The 26,759-nt window shown below is 32.5% G+C and overlaps 1 long non-coding RNA gene across 1 annotated transcript; it reads right to left on the bottom strand.

The window, feature by feature from the left end:
• Positions 1-8,882: 8,882 nt before the first annotated feature.
• Positions 8,883-14,535, bottom strand: LOC138340606 (uncharacterized). The gene is made up of 2 exons (XR_011213286.1): positions 14,409-14,535; positions 8,883-9,141 (listed from the first exon to the last, which is right to left on the bottom strand). It is a non-coding gene; the product is annotated as an uncharacterized lncRNA (long non-coding RNA).
• Between the last annotated feature and the right edge of the window lie 12,224 nt (positions 14,536-26,759).

The raw sequence follows: 26,759 nt of genomic DNA, 5'->3' as shown, positions 1-26,759 counted from the left end.
TGGGAGAACAAATTTAAAATTTGAATTTTTCTAAAGTTGTTTTGCTTTGGTAGAGACTGATTAGCAGTGACAATAAATTAATTACGTAATTTATGGATTGGATAGTTAATTTACCTATTTTTTCCATTTTAAGTGCAACAAAAAAGATTTTGTTCCCTTTTTTAGCTCAATAAACATATTTTTCTTGTATTAGAATTAATGTATACGGGTAGTGAGTTATATATCAAAAAAAGTAAAAAATTTAAGGGATTATTGTAATTAGAATAAAATCAGGGATAAAATGTAATTTATTCCTTACACTATGTGATTTATGTAAGTTATACTTTTATTAACCATGATTTGGCCCAACTTGAAATACCGTAATAATAAAAAATGGGGAGGAACTTAAATTTACAAGCAAAAGCAAACTTAGGATTTGAAGATTCTAGGTATACACTCAGATTATCTTAATTTTGGTATTAGTGAAACTTTTAATGTCAATCAATATATATATATATAGAAGAGTCAAGTGGGAGGACTACCAAGGGCAAAAATGTAATTTCACGCTAACAAAAAACGTATCAAGAATGATAACAAAAAAAATTAAATAGTTCTAGAAACACTTAAGTTACTTTATTACCATTAACTTATTTTGTTATTGCTTCGCTTACTTTTCTTTTGTGAGTTATTATGATATCTATTTTAACATTACTTTGTGTTACTGTAACTTTAATTTAATTCTTAATACTTTTTTCTATTCATCATGCTTATAAAAAATATCTACTTTTTATATAAAAATTTACCATGAATTAATTATTTTCATCTTTATTTTGGCTATAATAGTATACTTGAAAATAAATAAGTGTGATAAAATTAATAATATATATTAGATTGAAATTAAAGAAAAAGATGTTAAAAGGTAAATTTACAAATAAATATGAATACGATGATATATTTGTATTAAAGACGAAGAAGAATTAAATTTAATTTCATTCTAAAAAAATCTATTAAGAATAAGTAATTATATAAACATCTTTCTATATATAAAGTAAATGATGATCAAAGGTAAAAATGTAATTTCATGCAAGTAAAAATCTACCATGAACGATAATAAGAAAATTAAATAATTCTAGAATCATCTTTAGTTATTATTATTAGTATTACCTCATTTTTGTTATTTCTTCATTTTTTAAGAGTTATTGTGATATCTATTTATTATATGAAAGTAAATAAATAATGATTAGCTTAGCGATTAGTAATTATATATCAAGTATAATATTAGGTGAAATCAATTAAAATAAAAACTAAAATTTATATGTATACTTAAATTTTGTGTATTGAAATATTTTTTAGTTTTTTGATCTTAAATATACTATATAAAAAAATTAAAATTCAGAAGTTATTTTCTTTTTGAAACAAAATAAAAAATAAGTTCATATAAATCGAAAATGAGAGACTCATATATTGAAAATGAAATATATATGTGTTATTATTAAAATAAGCTTCCCCATATATATATATATATATATATATATATATATATATATATATATATATATATATATATATATATATATATATAGATATATATATATATATATATATATAGATATATATATATATATATTTTAAAAGTCGTTTGGCTTCCTTCTATTAATTTGTGCATAGATGTGGAGTTTTAAAGATTTGGACATTCTAATATAGAAATATAATGATTTGAAAACTCTAATTGTTCGTTTTAATTTCTAATTTGTTACATATTTAAAAATTACATGGAAAAAAAAACTTAAAAACGCAAAGTAGCAATTTTAGATATTTTTAGAAAACTGTCACGACCCAAATCCGGGCCGCGACTGGCATCCACACTTACCCTCCTATGTGAGCGAACCAACCAATCTAAACCTTAACATTTCAAGGTAATATCGACATAAAGTAACGCGGAAGACTTAAACTCATTAATAAAATCAATAACTATTATTATTCCCAAAATCTGGAAGTCATCATCACAAGAACATCTATAATCAAATTACTAAACTAAGAGTATTCTAAGAAGCTAAAAATACATAAGAAGCTAGTCCATGCCGGAAGTTCAACGCATCAAGACTTGAAGAAGAAGATCAAGTCCAAGCTAGAAGCATTAGCTCACCCTGAATTTCCGATGTAGTAAGACTGGCTTGAGTTAATGTTAAGTCGAAGATGACGGCACGTTTGCTGCACTCCACAAATAAACAAGAAGAAAACAATAAAAGTAGGGGTCAGTACAAAACACGGGTACTGAGTAGATATCATCGGCTAACTCAAAATAGAAAACAGTATGTATTAAGCAATATCGCAAAATCAACTAATATCCTTAGCATGCAGCATTTACAGTTACCATAACCCTTGGTTACAACACCAAGCACATCAATGAGGACTCACACCTCCTCATCATACTCATTTGGGAATTCAGTTCATTAGATTGAATATATTAACATATTTCAAGATTCATTATCTTTATTCCCCTCGTGTCGGTACGTGACACTCCGCTCCTCAATATACTATCCTGGTGTCGGAACGTGACACTCCGATCCTCATTCTATCCTGGTACCGGAACGTGGCACCCGATCCATATTCTATCCTGGTACCGGAACGTGGCACTCGATCCATATACTATCCTTGTGTCGGAACGTGACACTCCGATCCTCATATACTATCCTGGTACCGGAACGTGGCACCCGATCCATATTCTATCCTGGTGTCGGAACGTGACACCCGATCCATATTCTATCCTGGCGTCGGAACGTGACACCCGATCCATATTCTATCCTGGTACCGGAACGTGGCACCCGATCCCCTAATCTCACTACTTTCATTCATCAAGCCTTCTTTTATACCAAGGCATCATCATTAACAAAGTAGATTAGAGTTTCTTTTCAAGATTTGGGATTCAATAGCTTCATCATGCTTATTTATTCATAATTACATAATCACATCATTCATGCAAGCATACAATTAAGCATATAGAAGGGTTTACAATACTACTAACACATATCATTCGCTATTAAGAGTTTACTACGAATAGCATGAAAACCATAACCTACCTCCACCGAAGAATTGAAATCAAGCAAGTTAATCCTCAAAGCTTGGTGCTTTCCTCTTCTCTCGATCGTTTCTCTCTCTCCCTTCTTGTTCTTTCTATTTTCTTATTCAAACCCTCTTTCTTTTACCCTAATTAGCATATAATTAAGAATAAAAGATGGAAATAATACCCCACTAATTAACTTAAGGTTACCTCTTTTAACCCCCAAGAATTTGAGTTATTAATATAAACCCACGATATAATTAAGGCAAGAATAGTCAAAAACGTCCCTTAAAACTTAACCAGAAATCTGACTTCAACTGGGATTACGCAAGCTGTGACGGGCCGTCGCGCCTGCGACGGTCCGTCCTGCTGTCAGTCGCATAGTTCAGAAACTTGATTTTGGGTGATTGGCCTGTGACGGTCCGTCCTGCCACTCCGTTACGAAGTTCAGAGAGTCGATTTTCAGTACCCAATTTCAGATTTTCTAAGTGTTTTGAAACGAGACCCTGCGACGGTCCGTCGTGTCCCTGACGGTCCGTCGTGTCCCTGACGGTCGTTACAATAGATACCAATTTACCCATCGTTCGTCCCCGAACGATCACAAGAAGGAAAACAAGGGCGAAAAGGAGTACCTGAATCTGTAAACAGATGTGGGTATTTTTCTCGCATATCCGCCTCCTTCTCCCAAGTGGCTTCTTCAACGGGTCGATTCTTCCATTGCACCTTGATGGATGCAATCTCTGTTGACCTCAACTTGCGAACTTCTCTATCTAAAATAGCAACAGGCTCCTCCTCATAAGACAAGTTCTCATCAAGCAAAACTGAATCCCAACGGATAATGTAGTTTCCATCCTCATGGTATCTTTTCAACATCGACACATGGAATACCGGATGTACTCCGGACAGTCCTGGAGGCAAGGCTAACTCATAAGCCACCTCTCCTACTCGCTTAAGTATTTCAAATGGTCCGATGTACCTTGGACTTAGTTTACCCCTTTTACCGAACCGCATCACCCCTTTCATTGGTGAAACTTTCAACAAGACTTGTTCACCCTCCATGAACTCTAAGTCTCTAACCTTTCGATCTGCATATTCTTTTTGTCTACTTTGCGCCGCTAGAAGCTTTTCTTGAATAGACTTCACTTTTTCCATCGAATCCCTCAAGAGATCAGTAGCCAAGGTCTAACCTCGAACGCATCAAACCAACCAATGGGAGACCTACATCTCCTACCATACAATGCTTCAAATGGAGCCATATCAATGCTTGAGTGATAGCTATTATTGTATGAAAACTCCGCTAAGGGTAGGAAGCTATCCCAATGACCACCAAACTCTATCACAAATGCACGAAGCATATCTTCCAACACTTGAATCGTTCTCTTAGACTGACCATCGGTCTGAGGATGGAACGCAGTACTAAGGTCCAACCTAGTATCCAATTCCGCATGCAATGTTTTCCAAAACTTAGAAGTAAACTGCGTACCTCTATCTGATATGATGGATAGTGGAACCCCATGCAATCGCACCACTTCCGAGATGTAAAGTTTGGCTAACTTCTCGGCATTGTAAGTCACCTTGACCGGAATGAAGTGAGCAGACTTAGTTAATCTATCCACAATTACCCAAATAGAATCAAACTTTCCCAACGTCTTGGGAAGACCAACCACAAAGTCCATTGCAATTCTCTCCCACTTCCATTCAGGAATGGGCATTCTCTAAAGTGTTCCTCCGGGCCTTTGGTGTTCATACTTTACTTGTTGACAGTTTGGACACTTGGCAATAAAGTCAACAATATCACGCTTCATTCTACTCCACCAAAAGTGTTGCTTTAGGTCACGATACATCTTGGTTGCACCCGGATGTATAGAATACCTTGAACTATGAGCCTCTGTCAGAATAGTGTTGATCAAATCATCGACGCGGGGTACACATACCCTTCCCTTGATTCTCAAAAAACCTTCCTCATCGATTTGTGCTTCCTTAGCCTCCCCTCGCAATACTTTATCTTGAATTCTGCGCAGCTTCTCATCATCAAACTGTCTTCCCTTAATCTTGTCAAGAAAAGAAGATCTTGACTCCACACTAGCCAACAATCCTCCCTTCTCATTTACTTCTAACCTCATCAAGTCGTTAGCCAGAGTCTGAACCTCTCTAGCCAATGGTCGTCTAGAAACTTGCAAGTGAGCTAGACTTCCCATGCTTCCCGCCTTTCTACTTAGAGCATCCGGTAGAACATTTGCCTTCCCCGGATGATACAAAATAGTGATGTCGTAGTCCTTCAGTAGTTCCATCCATCTCCTCTGCCTCAAGTTCAAATCTTTCTGAGTAAAGACATACTGAAGGCTACGATGATCCGTGTAGACCTCACACTTAACCCCATATAAATAGTGTCTCCGTTGCTTTAATGCAAACACCACCGCAGCCAATTCCAAATCGTGGGTCGGATAGTTACGTTCATGCACCTTTAATTGCCTTGAAGCATAAGCAATCATACTCTTCTCTTGCATTAGTACTGCACCCAAACCAGAATAGGATGCATCACAATAAACAATGAAGTTCTTACCCTCTACTGGCAAGGTAAGGATAGGTGCGGTAGTCAACAAAGTCTTGAGCTTCTGAAAGCTTTCCTCACACTCATCCGACCATACAAATGGAACATTTTGCTTAGTCAAGTTCGTCAGTTGGGAAGCAATAGAATAGAATCCCTTGATGAATCGGCGGTAGTAGCTAGCTAACCCAACAAAGCTCCTTATTTCTGACACATTAGTAGGTCTTACCCAATTCTTCACTGTCTCAATCTTAGAAGGATCCACCATCACTCCTTCTTTAGAAACCACGTGCCCCAAGAAGGACACTGCATCTAGCCAAAACTCACACTTAGAGAACTTGGCATAAAGCTTTTTCTCCCTCAACATTTCCAATACCATTCTCAAATGCTCTTCATGTTCCTTCTTGCTCTTTGAGTATACCAATATATCATCAATAAATACGATCACGAAGAGATCCAAATATGGCTTAAAAATCCCGTTCATCAAGCTCATGAACACAGCAGGGGCATTCGTAAGACCAAAAGACATCACTACAAATTCGTAATGCCCATACCTCGTTCGAAAAGCAGTCTTTGGCACATCCGTTGCCCGTATTTTCAATTGATGATAACCGGATCTCAAGTCAATCTTAGAGAAGACACAAGCACCTTGTAACTGATCGAACAAGTCATCAATGCGGGGAAGAGGATACTTGTTATTTATGGTTACCTTGTTTAGTTGTCTGTAGTCTATACACATTCGAAAACTCCCATCCTTCTTCTTCACAAACAAAACCGGAGCACCCCAAGGAGATGCACTTGGTCTAATAAAGCCTTTGTTCAATAACTCTTGAAGTTGTGCCTTTAACTCTCTTAACTCTGCGGGAGCCATTCTATAAGGGGGTATAGAAATGGGGCGTGTGCCCGGTTCGAGATCGATACAAAATTCAATATCCCTATCTGGTGGCATACCAGGAAGATCTGCAGGGAACACATCCAGAAACTCACGGACTACTGAAACCGACTCAATCGAAGGCACTTGGGTAGTGTCATCCTTGTGATGTGCCAAGAAAGCTAAACACCCTTTACTAACCATTTTCTTAGCATGAAGAAAGGAGATGATACGCACCGGATTGGAAGTGTAGTCATCCTCCCACACTAACGGATCTGTCCTAGGCTTGGCTAACGTCACCGTTTTAGCATTATAATCCAAGATCGCAAATTGCGGAGAAAGCCAAGTCATACCCAGAATTACATCAAAATCATCCATTTCTAAGATAACCGAATCTACATAAGTGTTGCTCCCCACAAAGTTCACCAAACAAGACCTATACACCTTTTCAACTACCACAGACTCACCCACCGGAGTAGAAACACGAATAGGCATATCAAGTAATTCACAATGTAAAGTTAGACCATTAGCAAATGAGGAAGATACATAAGAAAATGTGGATCCAGGATCAAACAATACAGAAGCCATGCAATCACAAACCAAAAGATTACCTGTGATGACAGCATCAGATGCCTCCGCTTCAGACCGCCCAGGGAAAGCGTAACAATGGGCCCTATCGTTCGTCTGTCCGTTGCCCCTACCTTGTTGTGATGTAGTGGCTTCAGTTTTCCCATCACCTCGGCCGTTTTGGTGACCACCATTTCCTCGACCACCACGTCCTCCAAAATAATGGCCTCTGCCATGACCACCTCTACCTCTAACATTTGGAGGTCTGTAATTCTGTTTTGGACAATATCTCTTAATATGTCCAATCTCCCCACATCCATAGCACTCTCTGGGTTCATGCATAGGTCTCTCAGAGAAGTGTTGACCGGTCGGAGGTGGACCCCAACTACAGTCTGTAGTGAAGACTGAATTGGTCGGACTGAGTAACTTCCTGAACCCTGTCCTCTAGTGTAAGCACCATTAAACTCACCTCCCTTTCGAAACCTTTTTGATGTCGATGTCGTAGTGAAGTCATCTGGCTTCACTCCTTCCACTTCTATCACAAAGTCTACCACCTCTTGGAAGGATTTTGCCGTTGCCGCTATCTGTAAGGCCGAAATCCGCAATTCTGACCTCAACCCTTTCACAAACCGGCGAATTCGCTCTTGTGGACTGAAACACAGTTGGGTGGCATACATGTATAATGCACGAAACTTAGCCTCATATGCATTGACCGACATCCTACCTTGCTCCAGGCTCAAGAACTCATCCCTTTTCCTATCCCTCAAAGTTCGGGGGATATACTTCTCCATAAACAAGCCAGAGAAGGAGGCCCAAGTCATAGGTGGTGCCTCTATTGGTTGACACTCGATATGTGACCGCCACCACATTTTGGCGTTCCCTTGAAACTGATAACTCACAAACTCAACACCAAACCGTTCTACTATACCCATCTTGTGTAGTAGCTCATGACAGTCAACCAGAAAATCGTAAGCATCCTCAGATTCCGCACCCTTGAAGACTGGAGGTTTCAATTTCAAGAACTTACTGAAAAGTTCATGCTGATCATTTGTCATTATAGGCCCAGTAGTCAGACGTGGAAACGTGCCTATTTCCAATGGAACATCCATGCGGGGAGACGTAGTAGCCGCATGTTGTACCTCCGGAGCCTGAGGTGCTGGTTCAGAAAACACTGGGGGTGTCTGGCCCTGATCAGATAACCCACTAAGATAAGCCAGAACCTGATTGATCATCTCTGGGGTAGGTTGGGGTGGCAATCCCTCATTCTGCACTTGTTCAGTTTCCCCATCCTCCCCTTCTCTTATTACTTCCACAGTCGGTGGAGGAGTCACTGTCCTAGTATCAGATGGTCTAGGCGCTCGTCCTCTTCCCCTAGAGGACGTCCTCCCACGACCTCTACCACGGCCCCTTGCCGCTGTTCTTCCTCGAGCCATAGCCCAGTGGCTGGCTCAGTTGTTTCTTGTCTGGCCGGTGTTGGTGTTGGCGTAGTCGTTTCTCTAGTTCTAACCATCTGCGAAAGAGAGTGAAGATGGTCAGATACCAATTCGTATCGCCTAGATACCAATTGGACTCAAGTAGTAGCACGAAAGAAAGAATTAAAGAGTGAAATTTTCCTAAAGTCTTATAGCCTCTCAAGGAAAAGTAAAGGCGTCCCCCTACCGTTCCTTAAGACTCTAATAGACCTGTTCTTTTGTGATGAGACCAACGAACCTAATGCTTTGATACCAAGTTTGTCACGACCCAAATCCGGGCCGCGACAGGCATCCACACTTACCCTCCTATGTGAGCGAACCAACCAATCTAAACCTTAACATTTCAAGGTAATATCGACATAAAGTAACGCGGAAGACTTAAACTCATTAATAAAATCAATAACTATTATTATTCCCAAAATCTGGAAGTCATCATCACAAGAACATCTATAATCAAATTACTAAACTAAGAGTATTCTAAGAAGCTAAAAATACATAAGATGCTAGTCCATGCCGGAAGTTCAACGCATCAAGACTTGAAGAAGAAGATCCAGTCCAAGCTAGAAGCATTAGCTCACCCTAAATTTCCGATGTAGTAAGACTGGCTTGAGTTAATGTTAAGTCGAAGATGACGGCACGTTTGCTGCACTCCACAAATAAACAAGAAGAAAACAATAAAAGTAGGGGTCAGTACAAAACACGGGTACTGAGTAGATATCATCGGCCAACTCAAAATAGAAAACAGTATGTATTAAGCAATATCGCAAAATCAACTAATATCCTTAGCATGCAGCATTTACAGTTACCATAACCGTTTTTTACAACACCAAGCACATCAATGAGGACTCACACCTCCTCATCATACTCATTTGGGAATTCAGTTCATTAGATTGAATATATTAACATATTTCAAGATTCATTATCTTTATTCCCCTCGTGTCGGTACGTGACACTCCGCTCCTCAATATACTATCCTGGTGTCGGAACGTGACACTCCGATCCTCATTCTATCCTGGTACCGGAACGTGGCACCCGATCCATATTCTATCCTGGTACCGGAACGTGGCACTCGATCCATATACTATCCTGGTATCGGAACGTGACACTCCGATCCTCATATACTATCCTGGTACCGGAACGTGGAACCCGATCCATATTCTATCCTGGTGTCGGAACGTGACACCCGATCCATATTCTATCCTGGTGTCGGAACGTGACACCCGATCCATATTCTATACTGGTACCGGAACGTGGCACCCGATCCCCTAATCTCACTACTTTCATTCATCAAGCCTTCTTTTATACCAAGGCATCATCATTAACAAAGTAGATTAGGGTTTCTTTTCAAGATTTGGGATTCAATAGCTTCATCATGCTTATTTATTCATAATTACATAATCACATCATTCATGCAAGCATACAATTAAGCATATAGAAGGGTTTACAATACTACTAACACATATCATTCGCTATTAAGAGTTTACTACGAATAGCATGAAAACCATAACCTACCTCCACCGAAGAATTGAAATCAAGCAAGTTAATCCTCAAAGCTTGGTGCTTTCCTCTTCTCTCGATCGTTTCTCTCTCTCCCTTCTTGTTCTTTCTATTTTCTTATTCAAACCCTCTTTCTTTTACCCTAATTAGCATATAATTAAGAATAAAAGATGGAAATAATACCCCACTAATTAACTTAAGGTTACCTCTTTTAACCCCCAAGAATTTGAGTTATTAATATAAACCCACGATATAATTAAGGCAAGAATAGTCAAAAACGTCCCTTAAAACTTAACCAGAAATCTGACTTCAACTGGGATTACGCAAGCTGTGACGGGCCGTCGCGCCTGCGACGGTCCGTCCTGCTGTCAGTCGCATAGTTCAGAAACTTGATTTTGGGTGATTGGCCTGTGACGGTCCGTCCTGCCACTCCGTTACGAAGTTCAGAGAGTCGATTTTCAGTACCCAATTTCAGATTTTCTAAGTGTTTTGAAACGAGACCCTGCGACGGTCCGTCGTGTCCCTGACGGTCCGTCGTTGGGTCCGTCGCCTCAGCCTGTTTTTCCAGAAATAAAATCTGCTCCTCAAAACGACTAAACAGGTCGTTACAAAAACATAGTTAAAAAACATAATGAAATTTGGTTGACTCCCTTATTTTTATCGAAACAAAAAACAAAATGCATATATTGTTTGAGAACAATATAAGAACTAAAAAGTACTATGAATCACATTAAAATGACAACTAAAAATATGTGAGAAATTCCGTTGCCTTTCTTAAAATCACTTGTATCACATAAAATAAAATAGATATAGTAACATATATTATTCGAAAATATCGCAAAAAAAGGTACATAAATTAATAATTTAAAATATATTTTAAAAACACATATAAAAATTAAGTTCACTTATTCAAATTTCATTTATATCACATAAATTGAAAGAAAAAAACTAACATACGTTGGGCCTACGCTAGCGCAGGAACGCGATATCTAGTACTATATTGAAGAGTAAAGTGAGGGACGACCAATGACAAAATTGTAAATAATCTCATTTTCCAGGGTAATATAATATTGTAATTATGAAGACTATGTGTTTATCTAACATTGTGGGATCCATTTTTTTAGAAGAGTGCTTATTATTTTTATTGTTTCATTAACACCTTTTCTTTTTTCACTAAAATAAATATGAATTAAATTGTATCAAATGGCGGTAAAAACATCTTTAATAGGGAACATTAAATAAAAAATAAAGAATAAATAGATAGATAGATAAATAGATAGATAGATAGATAGATAGATAGATAGATAGATAAACTAATGACAACTTCTCAATATCTTGTTCATTCGCAAGAAAATATTTTTTTTGTGCGTCGGTAAAAAAAATGTGCTTTTTGGGAGAGTGGTACTATTTCACCAATCGAGTCACAATGAAATTAAAGTAAACTAAGAGTCTTACTAAATTCATAATAATAGTTCTTTGGTTAGAGTTTTAAAATATTGTGAATCAAATATTGAAGAGAAATAATAATATTTTTTCTGTTCAATTTTATGTACATTGATAATAAGAATATTTTGATGGTAAAATGTTTTATATTTTAAAATTAACTAAATTAAAATTTATTTAATTATAGTAGATTATTTATTTTATTTACTTAATATTGTTATTCATTTGTCTCAAATAAGAACTTAAGATTGAAACCCATGAAATCAATACATGGGTTAGAGAAGTTAATAAATTTAAGTTGGTTAATATTCATAAAGAGATGACAAAAATAGAAAATTCCTAATAGTAATTTTAATAATTATGCAATATTCATATGAAAAATAAATTTTTTTTGTAATGATAAAATTATCCCTAATAGATTAAAGAACAGAACAGTTTTTTGTATATAAAATATAGTCAATAAAAGCGAAATTAGATTTTCTTTAACTACAAAATACATTTAGTTGAAGTAAAATAATAACAACAATATAATTTTGTATGTAGTAATAACCTTTTTAGTGACAAACATACTATTCAGTACAAATAAGTGGACATACCTTATATGATAAATAAATTTGTCACAACTGTTTAAGGATTTGGGGACGACTTTTCTTTCTGTAGTTAATATAATATATTCAACAAAATCATCTTTGTATACTTTTAGTGATGAATTATTTTTCGTCTCACAATATAATATATCCTTTTTTTAGTTTTTATTATTATTATTATACCTTTTATTTCTATTATTTTTAAAAATAAAAAATAAAAAATTCAATCTCTCTCTCACACACGCGCACGCACTAATTTTTTTTATTTTTGTGGTTTTTTGATGTTTTCTTATTTTCTTCAATTGTTTTATTTTATAAAATCATATCTGTAATTTATACCTTTCAATTACATAAATTCAAATCTTAATTAATTTAACAATATAGATAATCCCAAACATTTTATAATATATATAGCTTCTAATATTTTAATAATTTATGTAACTCTTAACCTTTCATATTCATATCCTGCAAATTATTTAATATAAAATTTATAACTTCTAAATATTACATCTATAAAAACCTACTTTGAGACATGTATGTCACGACCCAAAATGAGTCGTGAGTGACACCCACACTTAACCTCCTAGGTGGGCGAACGGAGGAATCCAAATCCCAACATATACCAATAGTTCAACTACGAATAACAAAATAACGTGGAAACTCCAAAACTTATTAACTATCGTTTTCTCAAAACCTGAAAGTCATCACAACAAAGACATCTAATCTCCGATTTCTAAGTCTATGAGTATAAAAAATATCAAAATAAATGAACTAAAGTAATTTGTGTCCGAAAACTAAGGATATCAGGTAATGACAGAGAGAATCCAACCCAAGCTTGAATGAATAGCTCACCCTTGAGTCTGATATGCTGAGACTTGCTAGAGCTGAGGGAAATTCGAAATCATTGGTATACTCGTTGCACTCCATAAAAGGAAAATAAAGAAAAACACAAGCAGGTCTCAGTACGGGGCAACATGTACTGAGTAGGTATAATTGGCCAAACCAAAATAGAAACTAATATACAATGAATAATAGTGTGAACTCAACTATAGAACTTAATAGGTGATAAACATGAAATAACATGAACAAGTGTCAACAACACTAAAGTAAGTATATAATAAGTCAATAATACCAAGATCATCCATGAGGACTCATGCCTCTAACCAAACCATTTAGGGAATTGAGTTCTTTGAGATTGAGTACATTCTGTTATTTTGATATATTTTTCCTTTAATATTATTGTGTTGGAAAGTGACACTCCAATCCAAGAGTGACGTGTCAGAACGTGAAACTCCGATTCAATTATACTATTAATTTATCATTTATTATCATCACTTTCAATTCATTGATAATATTTCATCAAGCCTTCTTTATTCAAGACATCACTTCGATAAGGAGGTTTTCAGTTTCACGCTCTCAGGATCTTAGACCAACCACAAACCGCACAATCAAGTCACACAATCAAGTACATAGAAAACTTTAAAGAATCACTCAATGCATATCAATTACTATTAAGAGTTTACTATCAAATAGCATAAACTACAACCTACCTCCACCGAAGAACAGAAGTCAACCAAGCTATTTTTCAAATACTTTTCTTTTTCTCAGTGCCTCCGAACCTTCCAATCTATGCAATATGCGTAATTTTTGAGTTATTGAATCTATAAACACTCAAAACTACAATCAATTTCCCAAAGTTCAAGCCTAAGAATTTTCTAAATTCTTCCAATTAGCATAATTTTTAATGAAAGTTAAATAATATTTAATTACTTATCTCAATGCATTAAAAATATATTTTAAAATAAGATAACAAGTTTTTTATGTTTAAAGTTCAAGAGACAATGAACACCTTAACCCACACTTTGATACTCCAATTCTTTAATTCATTAACGTTCTGGCCTAACTTTTCTAGCAGCATTCATCTAACATCAAATGCAATGCAAATGTACATTTCCACTTTATAATATATTATAATAATAATAACAAATGATTAAAGTTGAGGCCACTGGTTAGCAGACAAAGTAACATTAATTCAAACTCAATCCAACTACACGCCCATAACCATATTTGATAAACAATCATAGTATAACCTTAGTTCCTTCTCATTAATGTTTGGTCTCCACCTTCCAATCACAATACACCATTAATATTCAATTGACATCCTTATATAATCATACTGTTTTACAATATAATAATCATATGACAATACAATAAAATAAGGACCACCAAATTATAAGTAACTTGATTCAGAGAACTAATTATATAAGCCAAAGAAGGGGAATTTGTCAATTTGAGTTTATACATCCATTAACTTCTAATCATAACATCATACGGATAATAATAAACATTGGTAGATAATAGATTTCAATTAAAATTTGTTTACCTGCGATAGATCTTGTCGTTCTCTCCTCTAAGGGTTTGTGCAACAATCACTTTGTGTTATCACCAAAAATTAATGAACTCCTTAACTTCTTTTCCTCTGGAGATGGATGAATTATACCCTAATTATTATATAAGACTAATTATATGAATAATGAAAGTGGCCCATCACTAATTGTAATATTAATTTCTTTAACCACCAACTAAATTTATTATTTAAACTACCTCCTTAATTTCATAATTGTAATTACGAATAGTCCTAAACAATCATTTAAAATCTTGAAAGAGTCTTTTATGAAATAAAAAGCTCTAGTACTCAAAATGACCAAATGGATCGTTAGAATGTATGATGGTCATTTTATTTTTTATTTTTCTTATTCTTCATTTTTTCTTATTCTTTGATTGGTTAATTTTTACCTTCTTTGATCTAATTTTGTAAGAGAGGATGTATAATGAAAAATGTTAGATATTTTGGATAGTTTGATTTTGAGAGGTACAATAATTTGACATGTATAATTATTACTATCACTTTTTCTCTATTGTAATTATACATTTACTGTTATTATTTTTGGATTCTGAATGACACAAATCATGATTCTTTTTGTAGAAAAAAATAATTTGTTCATTTTCTCTTTTGCTTCTCTTTATATTTTTTTGAAATTCTTTTTCTTATTTTTGTAGTTTCTAAAGACAGTGATTGTTTTTATTCTCTTTGTCTCTTTGTAAATTTTGGAGAACTGAATTATGTTATGTTGAGAACATGATCCTTCTTTCCTCTTTAAATCATAACTAAATATTTTTATTATTTTTGCTTGATAAGTTAACTATAATTTTATGTCTTTTTGTTGTTATTATCGTAAGGATTGTTTATAGTTATCCAGTAAAACCTCTAATACAACAGAGCTAATTTGTTTCTAATCAACTTAATTAGTTAATTAAAAACCACCAATGTATCTTATTTTTATTAATTCAATATTCAATTTGTCTATCAATATCTTCCTTCTCACTAGCTATAAAATTGTTATACAAATATATAAAAAATATAACTAATAAAAGAAAAAGTAGTATCTCAAATCTCAATATAAAGTATAATAAAATAGTAAATATTAAATACAAACATGTTATATAGCTAAAAAACAAATAAATCGATTCCTCTTACAATTTTGTATTTCACAGTCACATAACAATGATATGATCAAAAATACATAATTTTAACGCTACATTCTTAATTATATTATTTATATAGAAAATTATTTATAAGCCAAAAAGTTGCTTCACAATTTTGAGAATGTAATCAACAAAAATTAAGTATTTTTTTAAATTTTATTTTATGACATCCACATCATTACCTTTCTTGACAATTTTAAATTTTTTCCTCCTTTTGATTAGCTTACTGATTCTCTACCGTTTTTAAATTCGTTCTTAAATAATTATTTCCTTAATAGATTTCTTTCCTAAAGTATATATTGTTCAAAATAATAGTAATTATTAAAAAGAAATGTTTATTAATAGAAGCATATTTAAAGACTTTTAATTAATTTAAAATTTCTTAAATGAGGTAAAAAAAATAGATCATTTAATAAAATTAAATCATAAAAATGGGTTTATTAGAAAAATGTGTAATCTCTTTCACTTTTTCTCTTATTTTTATATATTTTTATTTTTTTAATCATGAACTCACACCTCTTCATTTTTCATAACCTCTATATATAGTTAATTAGTAACTTATTTTAACTTCCAATTTTAAACCTTCATAACTCTCAATTACATAAATTGTTAAATTTATGACAACTTAAAAGTACATCAAAAATTATTTCTAACAAAATACATTTATGTTTAGCTTAATTGTCCTCTACTCTAATTTTGTAATGCAAAACCTATAGAGAAAGACTACTTTGTATAAATATTTTTACTTCTAATAAGGATGATACAAAATAAGATATATAAAGATAATAATTAATTTATTTATTTGTATGAAATTATAAGAGCAAGATCACTAATAAAAAGTTAGCATACAAAATAATTCTTTAAAGCATTAAAATGTAGTTGTGGATACGCTTAGTGGGGGGAGATAATCATATTTATTATAAAGTTATTTTTAAATTTTTTATAAAATATGAATCGTGAAAAATATTAGAAAAATTAATTAAGAGGATTTTTAACATTTTGCATAAATTAGTGAAAGAACTAAAGACAAACTAACTTAATTATGTTAAGATATGATTCTAATTGTTAATATTTTAAAAAAATATAAATTAGTACTAATTTTACTTAACTTTTTAAAAATTAGTAGAAGTTTTTCTAAAAATTTACTTAACTTTTTATCTTACACTTAAATTATATGAAAATATTATTTATCGTTAATAATTATAAATATTCCTATTATTTGCGAACAATTCTTTTTATAATTACCTTATTTAGAAAAAATCCTAGAGTCAAATTATAAGTTTTATTTAGATATTGTAAGAATTTTTTTTTATCATTATAACATAAAATGTTTTATCATTCTTTTATAATTTCTCATTTATTACTCATTTTATTTTGTATTCTAACAATATAATATATATATTTTTTGTTAATTCTTCATCACCAAAAATTATTTTGCAGAACTAAAATCATGTATCCTATTTCCTTTTAAAGAATCAACATATAGAGAAGAAGCTTTAAATTTTAATATGCAAAATATTGAAGTATTTTTTTAAGTCTTCAAATTATAGATAACTTATCTATTGCAAATAATTTTTCATATTTCTAAGACCGGTTTTATATGTGTTACTAGTTTAATTCTTTTGACATTTTTTAAAAATTTCAAAGACTAAAAATCCCTCTTTAATTTTTTTTCAAAATATCAAAGGTTACTTACTATATTTAATTTTGTGAACTCATTCAAATGGATAATAAAGTCATAAATTCTTAATTATATATTATAACTAACATAAAATAATAGGTACTATTCAACCAAAAAAAAGTAAAGGTATTTAACATAATTTAATGATATTTATTTTTTAATAAAATTAGTTCATGAATTGAGTTGAAATTACAAATCTATATGTTAAAATTTATTGACTAATCTATTTAAATTTGAAAATAAAATTAAATTAAAACTTCTATACACCACACATAGCGCGACTAAGTTTACTAGTTAACTAATAATGCGTATTTAATTTGTTATTATGACTTGAATGATAAATAAAAATATTAAATATAAATGTAAAAATAAATTATAAGTGCTAAGATAATAGGTGAAATTTACTTTGTTATACTATTTTAAGCCTTTTAAGATACTATGCAGACTTTTTACTTTATTGAGTATAATAGCTCAATAGTCGAGGTCAATTTATTTCACATGGCTGCTTATTGAGCAGAAATTTTTTTAAATGTTAATATTTTAACATTTAAGAGGGCTCATTAGTAACATTTTCAATATTTAATAAAAATGTCAAAATTTTAATTTGTTATGTATCTTATTTATGTTTATATTATTTGTTTTCATTTAAAGAAATAAAATTATTTAATAATAAAAGGAAGAAAATCAAGGGAAAGAATATTTCAAAAAAAGATAAAGATCACTTAATTTTCTCATCAGTTACATTTTCAAATAAAACTCAAACTTTGTTTTTTATTTTCCTCCATAATCTTAATCTTTGTTTTATTAGTTTGTGTTCATTCCAATAGGTATGCCAAATGAATTTATAGTTATTTAAGAAACATATTTGTATTCATATATTTTTTTCATGTGTATTTATTTGTTTCTTCGAAAATTTTGTATTTCGTATTCATTTCAATATGTATTTTATTCGTATTTCTATTTATTCTAATTTTTATTTAGAATATTGTATAATAATATATAAATACAAAAAAATAGTATGATGAAAAAGTGAGATAATAGTTTTTAGATCAACTTTCCTTTGTTATGTTTTTATTTTAATTGTATACCAATATTTTGTACATTTTATGTGCTTACTTTACCATTCAAATTAAAATCGATTTTTTTCTTCTTTCAAACTACAAATTTTATTTCGGTGATCAAAATTGTATTACTTGATTACCATATATATATACGTATCTCAATATGTATGAATATGATTTATGAAAGGGTACAAGATTTTTGAGGGGAAATAGCATATTTGATGGAAATACTAAATTTTCTGAGGAAGAATATAATATTCCAAAAAAATAAATACAAATTAACTATGAAAAAAATAAGAATACAAGATTATGAAAAACAAATAGCATACATAGTAAAATAATATAATAGTATACAATATTCTAAAAAAATATATAAATTAACTGTTGAAAAACAGGATACATATATGTTTAAGAAATACAAATTCATATGAGATAGCATACATAGTGAAAATGATATAATCAGAATATAATATTCTAAAAAATACAAATTGACTGTTAAAAAATAGAATACATCTATGCTTAAGAAATACAAATTCATATAAGATACGTATTTGAATGACTACAAATAAAAAGAAATACCATATTCTTAATAAAAATACAAATAATAAGTAAAAGAAAAATAATTGACAAACAAAAATTAATATGAATATTATTCTGATATGAATATAATTTCGCAAACTTCTTCTTTGACTCTCTCTTTCTTCGTCGTCTGCTATGTTCCTTTTTCCCAATTCTTTTCACCAAATTTAAATCTGAATCTGTGTTTATTTTGTGAATTTATAACCTTATATATATATATATAAATCAAGCAATATATTATGTATGAATGCTTTTGTGGTTTACTAACAAATTACAATCTACTAAATCTCAAAAATGAAAATAAAATCATAAAGATAGTGTTTCAAATACTAAAATTCCAAAATGTATAAATATTTGATGAGTATGTTAACAAACTCATACAAAAATAAAAAAATGACAAAAAAATTATAATACATGCAATACAAAATTCAACATAATTTTTATTTCGAAAATAGAATCTTATGAAATCTCGCAAAATAAAAGATGATTACGAAAATACCTTTATATATTGAGAGAATTCTTGAATGATAGATCTGAACAAATTGATATGAAGTTGAATAATTAGTTCTTTTTCAACAATGAGAGACAATAATGGTGAAAATGGTAAAAGAGAAAAAAATTTGAAAATCTTAAAGATGGAAATAAATTTAATATTATTAAATTCTAGAAGAAGTCTAAATGGATAGTGAATATTTTTAATGTTGGACTGTTTTGAGAAATAAAAAGAAAGACAAATAATAATATTTACAAATTATTTTTAAAATATTGACATTTTGACTAAATATTTTAAAATGTAAATGTTTTTACTAATTAAGTTAGGAATTATGACTACTTCACTAATTTTTTCAATTTTAAATGTACTAATTCACAAACAAGTCGATAAGATCTCAATTTATTTGGTAATAAATTAACAAAATTATTTAACAATTATGAAACAGTGTTTATTACTCAAGACTCTAAAACCTTCAATCTTTTCCCCCAAAAAAAAGTTTTTGGTGGTCACTGAAACTTTTTTTTAAAAACATTTTCCATTCTTTATGTCCTTCTCCTTAATTATTACATTTCTAAGAGATTGCGTTCAATTTATGTTTGCGGGGTCTGTAAACTAAATTAGGGGTGTACATGAAATTAATTGGTTTGAATTTTTTTAAATATCAAATCAAATTAATTGTGTTAAATTTTTAATCTATAAATCAAATTAAACTAATAAATTATGATTTTTCAATTTAGAATTTTTTTTCCAGATTTCTCGAGTTTTGGGGGTTTTCCGACAAATTATTCATATGATATACATAATAATTAACTTGTGTTTTAAACATTTTTTTAGTCTCGCCAAAATATATTTATCAAAGATGTTTTTTAAGAAAATAATATGAAATATGATAATGATGACAGTAAAATATTCAACACAATAATAATGAAATCATGTAAAACAAATATTGCAAATAAATAAGCCAAAACGAAAACAATCATAATTTTAAATTATAAATCATGTTAAGATAAGTTTATTTAGTCTATATCAAGATATAATTAAAGAACAATTATTGAACATTATTGTTATTCTTAGTATTTAGTTGTTTTTATTTTGGGTTAGCAATAATATTGATTTGATTGAGCTTCGTTAAAATTACTAATATCTATGGAATATAACCTTTAGAACTATTCAAAATTTTAAGTCAAACTCAAAAATTTTGTTAAAGATAAAATTTATGAAAACGTATTAAGAAACAGTTTCTAAATTATATCAAAAGAAATATTTTTATGCATGAAATAATTATTAAAAATTATATGTATGATGTCATATTGGTTTGATCTTGGATTGACTTTTTAAAGTCAAAACCAAATAAACCCAATATATTCATTTTTTTTAATCTTTAATACCAAACTAACAGTCAAAAGATTTTCCTCTTAATAAGATTTTCGAATCAATCTTGTTCACCTCTTAACTAAAATAATTGACCATATAATTTTTAGTTGTCCTAAAACTCAATTAGTGTGGAATTTGACCCCTAACAATTGGCTTAATTTGAAAAATGTTGACTTTTGCAATATGATGAAATGAGAATATTTTTACAAGTCAATATCCAGAATTCATTGAGATACTTAAATTGAGTCTCTTTAACGGCAAATGTGGAAAGCTAGAAACTTGTTGTGCTTTAGCAGTGGTACATATGAACCTAATAACATAGTTAATAGGACTCCATTTGGTTTGCATATGTACAAACTTCTGCAGATATATATATAAGATTTTATGATGTAACTCTATTACTATTGCCCAAGAAAATGATGCATACAGGCATATGAAACTTCCAATAATTGTAAGTTACAAATTTAATAGAGGAATAACTAGTGTCATACTGATAATTAAGGGGAAGCATACAATGTCATTCTTGAGTATATTGTTGTAAAATGACTCATTGAATTTTACATCCCCCAGAATCTTCTCCACGTCGGACATCGCCGTAGGCAGAAAGTTCAAGAAGATCCATGTCGCGACCTGGATAAAGTTTTAAAAGGTTAATATTATCATAGATGACCACAAACTTGAGTGCCAAAGACTTGAACAGAAGATTGCATCTACCTGAAACCCGACAATACGAACTTCTTTGAATGAGTTCAACTTCTGATATATCAGTTCAGTTCCCCTTCGATCTACTAACTGTCGCCTGCATGAAGAGACTTATCCCATCAATTATCTAACTTTTACACACAGATTCCCCATTTTCTTCCCTCAACTTTCTACAGAAGCAGCATAGCCCTTTCGTTTCTCTTCTGCTCCCCCACCCCATCCCTTTGGGTGAAGGAGAGGAGGGAGTGAAGGCAAGGCACCAAAGTTGCATTTCAATATTGTCTTAGCTCCTGAATATTCAGACAATAAAAAGAAAAACGGAAAAAATAAGATTGAGACAGTTATGAATTCCATTCATTTTCCTTTACTTGATCGAACAGCGAGATCAACATTGGGTCAATGGAACAGATACACTTCTAGCAATCACTATGGAGCAGTAAAAGATACTCCCTCTGGGCCAGTTTTACTTGTCTCATTTTTGGTTAACACGATAATTTAATTTTAATAAGGACGATAAAAGTCGTCAGGAGGGAGTAATAACTCGTCCAGATAACATCGATAAAGATGGAGAACCAAGCATCAAGTTGATTAAGGAAATAAAGGCACAAGATACATAATCCCTAAGTAGTCTTAACACTCCTTGTATTCTTGAAAGAATTATCTAGAATATATTTCAAATATCAATGAAATAATATCTTCAACTAAAGTAGCACATACTATGAATTAAAAGACAGATTAACTGAAAGCAAATCATACAATAACAGGAAACCGTGATTATACGATGATGCAGCAAGGAAATTTCAAGATACTCCACAGCAAGCACAAACAAAGATGTTCTATCAGAGAGAAAATCTCACCTGCAAAACTTAACAATTCTCTAGTGTACTTTCTCCACCCTGCAAAATATTTAAAACAGATGAACTCAATCAAATGTCTATTTTTGGAAATTTGGTAGTTAAAAATAGAACATCAAGATGAGGGTAATTTTTTCTAGAAGCAGACATTTCTCAACGATAGAAACTTCAAAAAGTATGACATGTTTTAACATACCCAGAGAAATGAAAGAAGATTCACAAAATCTGAAAAGCTTGATTGGAACTGATGGTGTGATGCGACACTAAGGTTAGAATTTGTCATTTAGAGAATCATAAAATATAAAACAATTTCATAGCAAATTCAGCACTTGCCACACTCTCAATCCCCAAGAAAAAGAGAAAAGGAATGGAAAGGAAAATAGAACAGAAATGAAGATGTTTAGCAACTACCGGCTCTTAAGTGGAGCCACTTACTGTTTAAGTGTTGTACTCGATTAAGCATGAGGTTAACTTGTATAAGTAATGATCTGTCTCTCAATCTTATCATGTAGTCCTTTTTCACTTCTTCATCCTCTTCTTTGCTATTTCTAAGTTTAACAAAGTCACAATCAATTAAGACTGACCAGAATCATTGGAAAGAAAAGATAACTATACTCCTTTTTTTATGTCTCAATTAATTTTGAGTATTTTTTCAATCACAAGTCTGATCAAATGAGGTAAGAGAACATGCAAAAGAATCAAGATCACCAAATGAACTGTTTAGTTATTTATTTTTCACAGATAATGGACTGTTCATTTTATCAAGAAAGTTTATCAAGTTCTCATCACGTAGTCCACACCAAGGATGTTTTTACCAGATAAACATAACCATCCTGCCAATGAAATGAGATCTGTCATAACAAGCTAAAGATCAAGGGTCATACCCTTTACGAAAATGACCAATTCAGGCTTGTATGAGTGGTATGTCTTAACATTTCATTTTTTTCCTTTTCCTCCCTCAGGAGCGAGGAACAAGCTTCAAAATAAAAAATTGGGCATAGAGATTTGAGTTTGTAAATGTTAAATGACTATAAATATAATTGTCAGAACGTTTGAAGTATTAAGTTTATGTTAGATATTTCCTCGTGTTGCCAAATTATCATGTGTCTTGTGAGAACGACGGAAACAGGTATCTTGCATTCTTTAATCAAAATATCTCTCTTATTTTCTCACATTATATCAAAGCCTCAACTATCTTGATAGACACTCAAATAACTTTCAGTTATCTAGTGGCCTTCTTATGTGCTTGTCCCGCTAGATTTTCTTCTTATCTTTCTTTTTCCACAAAAGGACCAGTGGAAGCTCCAAACTTCTTCAAAGCTCTAATTTGTTAGTGTGTTAAAGTTAGAATATCATTTACATTGTGCATGACAAACCACAAACTACAAAAAAGTATTTTAGTGTTTACCAAATCATCATGTTATTAATCTATCTCTTCCTTTCCATAGATATCTCAAAGTTTATCTCAGCCACTAAGGCATTGGCAGAGGGATCAAGTAAATTCTTCCATTCAAGCGGCACACTTCTATCTATAGTCGTAATTTAAATTGTACAGTGCTAACTTTTAGTGATCCTTGCAAAGGGAGTATGTTTATTGATGGTGACCCTTCTACGATGTGGCGCTTATTTTCAATGACTGACCCAGTAACACTTACTGCATTGACTATGGTTGTCTAGGACACGCCATGCTGATTTTCACTAGTCGTTCTTACAATACCCTGTCCCGTTCTGACAATGTTGTCAAGGATGAAAGTGTAGAAAGCTCTACAATCTACTGGGATTCTATATAAAAGAAGAACTAAAATATATAATTATTAGAATAGAAATAAGTATTTCCTACTTAAAATGGGGATAGGAATAGAAATAGGATTCCTAGTTGGAAAAAGATTCTAATGTTGTGTCTATAAATAGGGTCTTAATGCAATAGTTTAGATACACAATTCAATAATATTTTTCCCATATAATTCTCACATGGTATTAGAGCAGGGCCTGTCTCACCCGATATTGGGGCCCCCAAAATCAAAATTGTCCACGCACTAGATGCTAAACACTGGGCGTGAGGTTGGGTGCTAAAAAATGACAAAAGTGTCACATCGATGGTTAATGACATGGGTAGACTCCTTATAAGGTTTGGGCAATACTCCTCCCTTTGAGCTAGTTCTTGGGTGTAAGTTAAACCTAAGACCTAATTACACATGGTATCAGAGCATTGGTGAGAATACCACGTCAAATTTCGGCGACGACGGTGGGACTGATTTGTGTCATCTTTTGTTCTGAAGGTGTTTTGCAAAAGACAACATCATCACGAGGCTTGGGAAGATCAGGCGACCAAACCCCAACCAGACCAACCGTAAAATAACCCTCCACACGCCCCCACGCGCCGATCGGAGGTGATAGTTTTCTGATGAGATCTGTTCACGCGCTGGCACATGAGTGCTGCTTCAGTCACTTTTTTTCTAGCAGTTTTCTTCCATTAGGGTCGCCCAGTATATCCGACCAGAACCCAGTCAATTTTCTTCTAGATCCGATCACCGGAATTAGGGTTCCGGTGATTTTCAAGCAGTTCCCGGCGAAATCAGACCACTATAAGGCAATTTCTGGCAAGACCCTGACAAAATCAGAATAGTTAGGCCACTATGGGCAAATTCTGACAGCTTCCAATATAACGAGTGATATACCATGGTTTCACGGTATAATTAATACTTTTTCCTTAAGTTTAGTGTGTCCGAAAGCCTTTTTTGTGCTAATTTTGATATAAGTTTCTCTTTGTTTTGCAGGAAATCTGTCTAAAGCTGAATGCCGAGATTTTGAGTGAAAAATACAGAAAAGACCACCGACGGAGCTTATGCCGGTCCGTCGTGCCTGTGACGGTCCGTAGGTGGCAGCGTAGAGAAGCTGCTGAAGGAAGATGGGGAAGTCTGACCAAGTGTGGGATTACGAAGCTTGTGACGGTCCGTCATGGTTATGACGTCCGTCATGCAGGTTCTTCGTGAAGATCAGAGAAGTGATCCCAGTATCCAGATTCCAAGAGTTGAAGTATTTTGAAACGAGAACCTCGACGGACCGTTGTGCCTATGACGGTCCGTCACACTTGCCGTCGAGGGAAATGAAGAAAGCAGCAGAAGAAATTGCATCAAGTATGGGACGAAGGAGTCCACGACGGTCCGTCATGACCACGACGGTCTGTCGCGTGGTCCGTCGACCCAACCGCGTTTTGGCAGATTTCCAGTAATTAAAATCCTTGTTTAATTAGGTTTTTATTTTTTTTATAAATAGTTCGAAAAACCTCGTTTATGAGGTTAGACTCTGTGAGATAAAACATCATATTATTAGACTTTGTGTTTGAGTGTTTGATTTTTAGAGATTCTTACAAGTGATTTTTGGTGATTAATCAAGCAAATTTTCGGACTTTATTCTTTCTCATTGAAGTAAGTACATGAATTCTTGTTTAACATATTTGAATATTGTGTTTATGGCTATGAGGAACTAAACTCCATAATTAGGGTTGTGGGAACCATAGGCAAATAATGAGATAAACCCTAGCTAAAATAACAATTCTAGAATAGTGTCTTGCATGTATTAATAATTCTTTCGCTTAGAAGTCTTTTTAATGGATGATCAACGTTAGAACTCGCCTTAATGCTACTTGCCGGACCAAGTAGGTAGATAATAGGAAAAGAATTATTAACATAGATTTAGTGTATACTATCTAATAGGCTAGTATTGATTGGTACGAGGTAATAACGTAGTCAAATATCGAATACAATGCTTAATATGAGGTAAAGATAAGGGTTAGGAAAGCAACACACGTAGCCGGACCAAGGTGCGGAGTGAGATTTTCTAGATGCCGGACCAAGGATTTAGAAATACATAACTTATCACTTTGCATGCAAGATACTAGGAAAGAATTGTTATAGTTAGAATTATCAAGTTATGAACCTATGGGGAACACGTAAACCCTAGTTACTTTAATTAATTGATTAAAACCCAACATTAAAAGCTGTTAAATGTCTCTTTCAAGTTCGTTAGTTATTTTTACTCATTAGGAAATACAAACCCCCCTTTTTATGCTTTCACTTTCTAAGGAAATCATCAACCGAACAATAGTAATAACAAGTTGAAGTTAAGTCTAGACTATTTTCCTCGTGGGAACGATCCCAACCTCACTAGTTGGGTTATTTACTTGACGCGAGCGCTTTACTTCTCATTTGAGAAGTAAGTTTGAGCATATCAAATTTTGGCGCCGCTGCCGGGGAAATTAGCTTTTAGATTAACCTGAACTTATTACTAAAGTTTAGTTGATATTTTCTTGATTTTACTTTTTTTTATTGTTTTTGATTTCTTTTCAGAATTATCCTCCTTGTATGCCAAATACACGGAGAGGAAGAGAACCCTTGTTTCCCTACGATGACGAGCTAGAGCGTACACTGCGCAATATGAAACG

This window comes from Solanum lycopersicum, chromosome 12, assembly GCF_036512215.1.
Source record: "Solanum lycopersicum chromosome 12, SLM_r2.1".
Taxonomy (NCBI): domain Eukaryota; kingdom Viridiplantae; phylum Streptophyta; class Magnoliopsida; order Solanales; family Solanaceae; genus Solanum; species Solanum lycopersicum.
The sequence above is the reverse complement of the archived record's forward strand: the minus strand, read 5'-3'. Positions and strand labels throughout refer to the sequence as shown.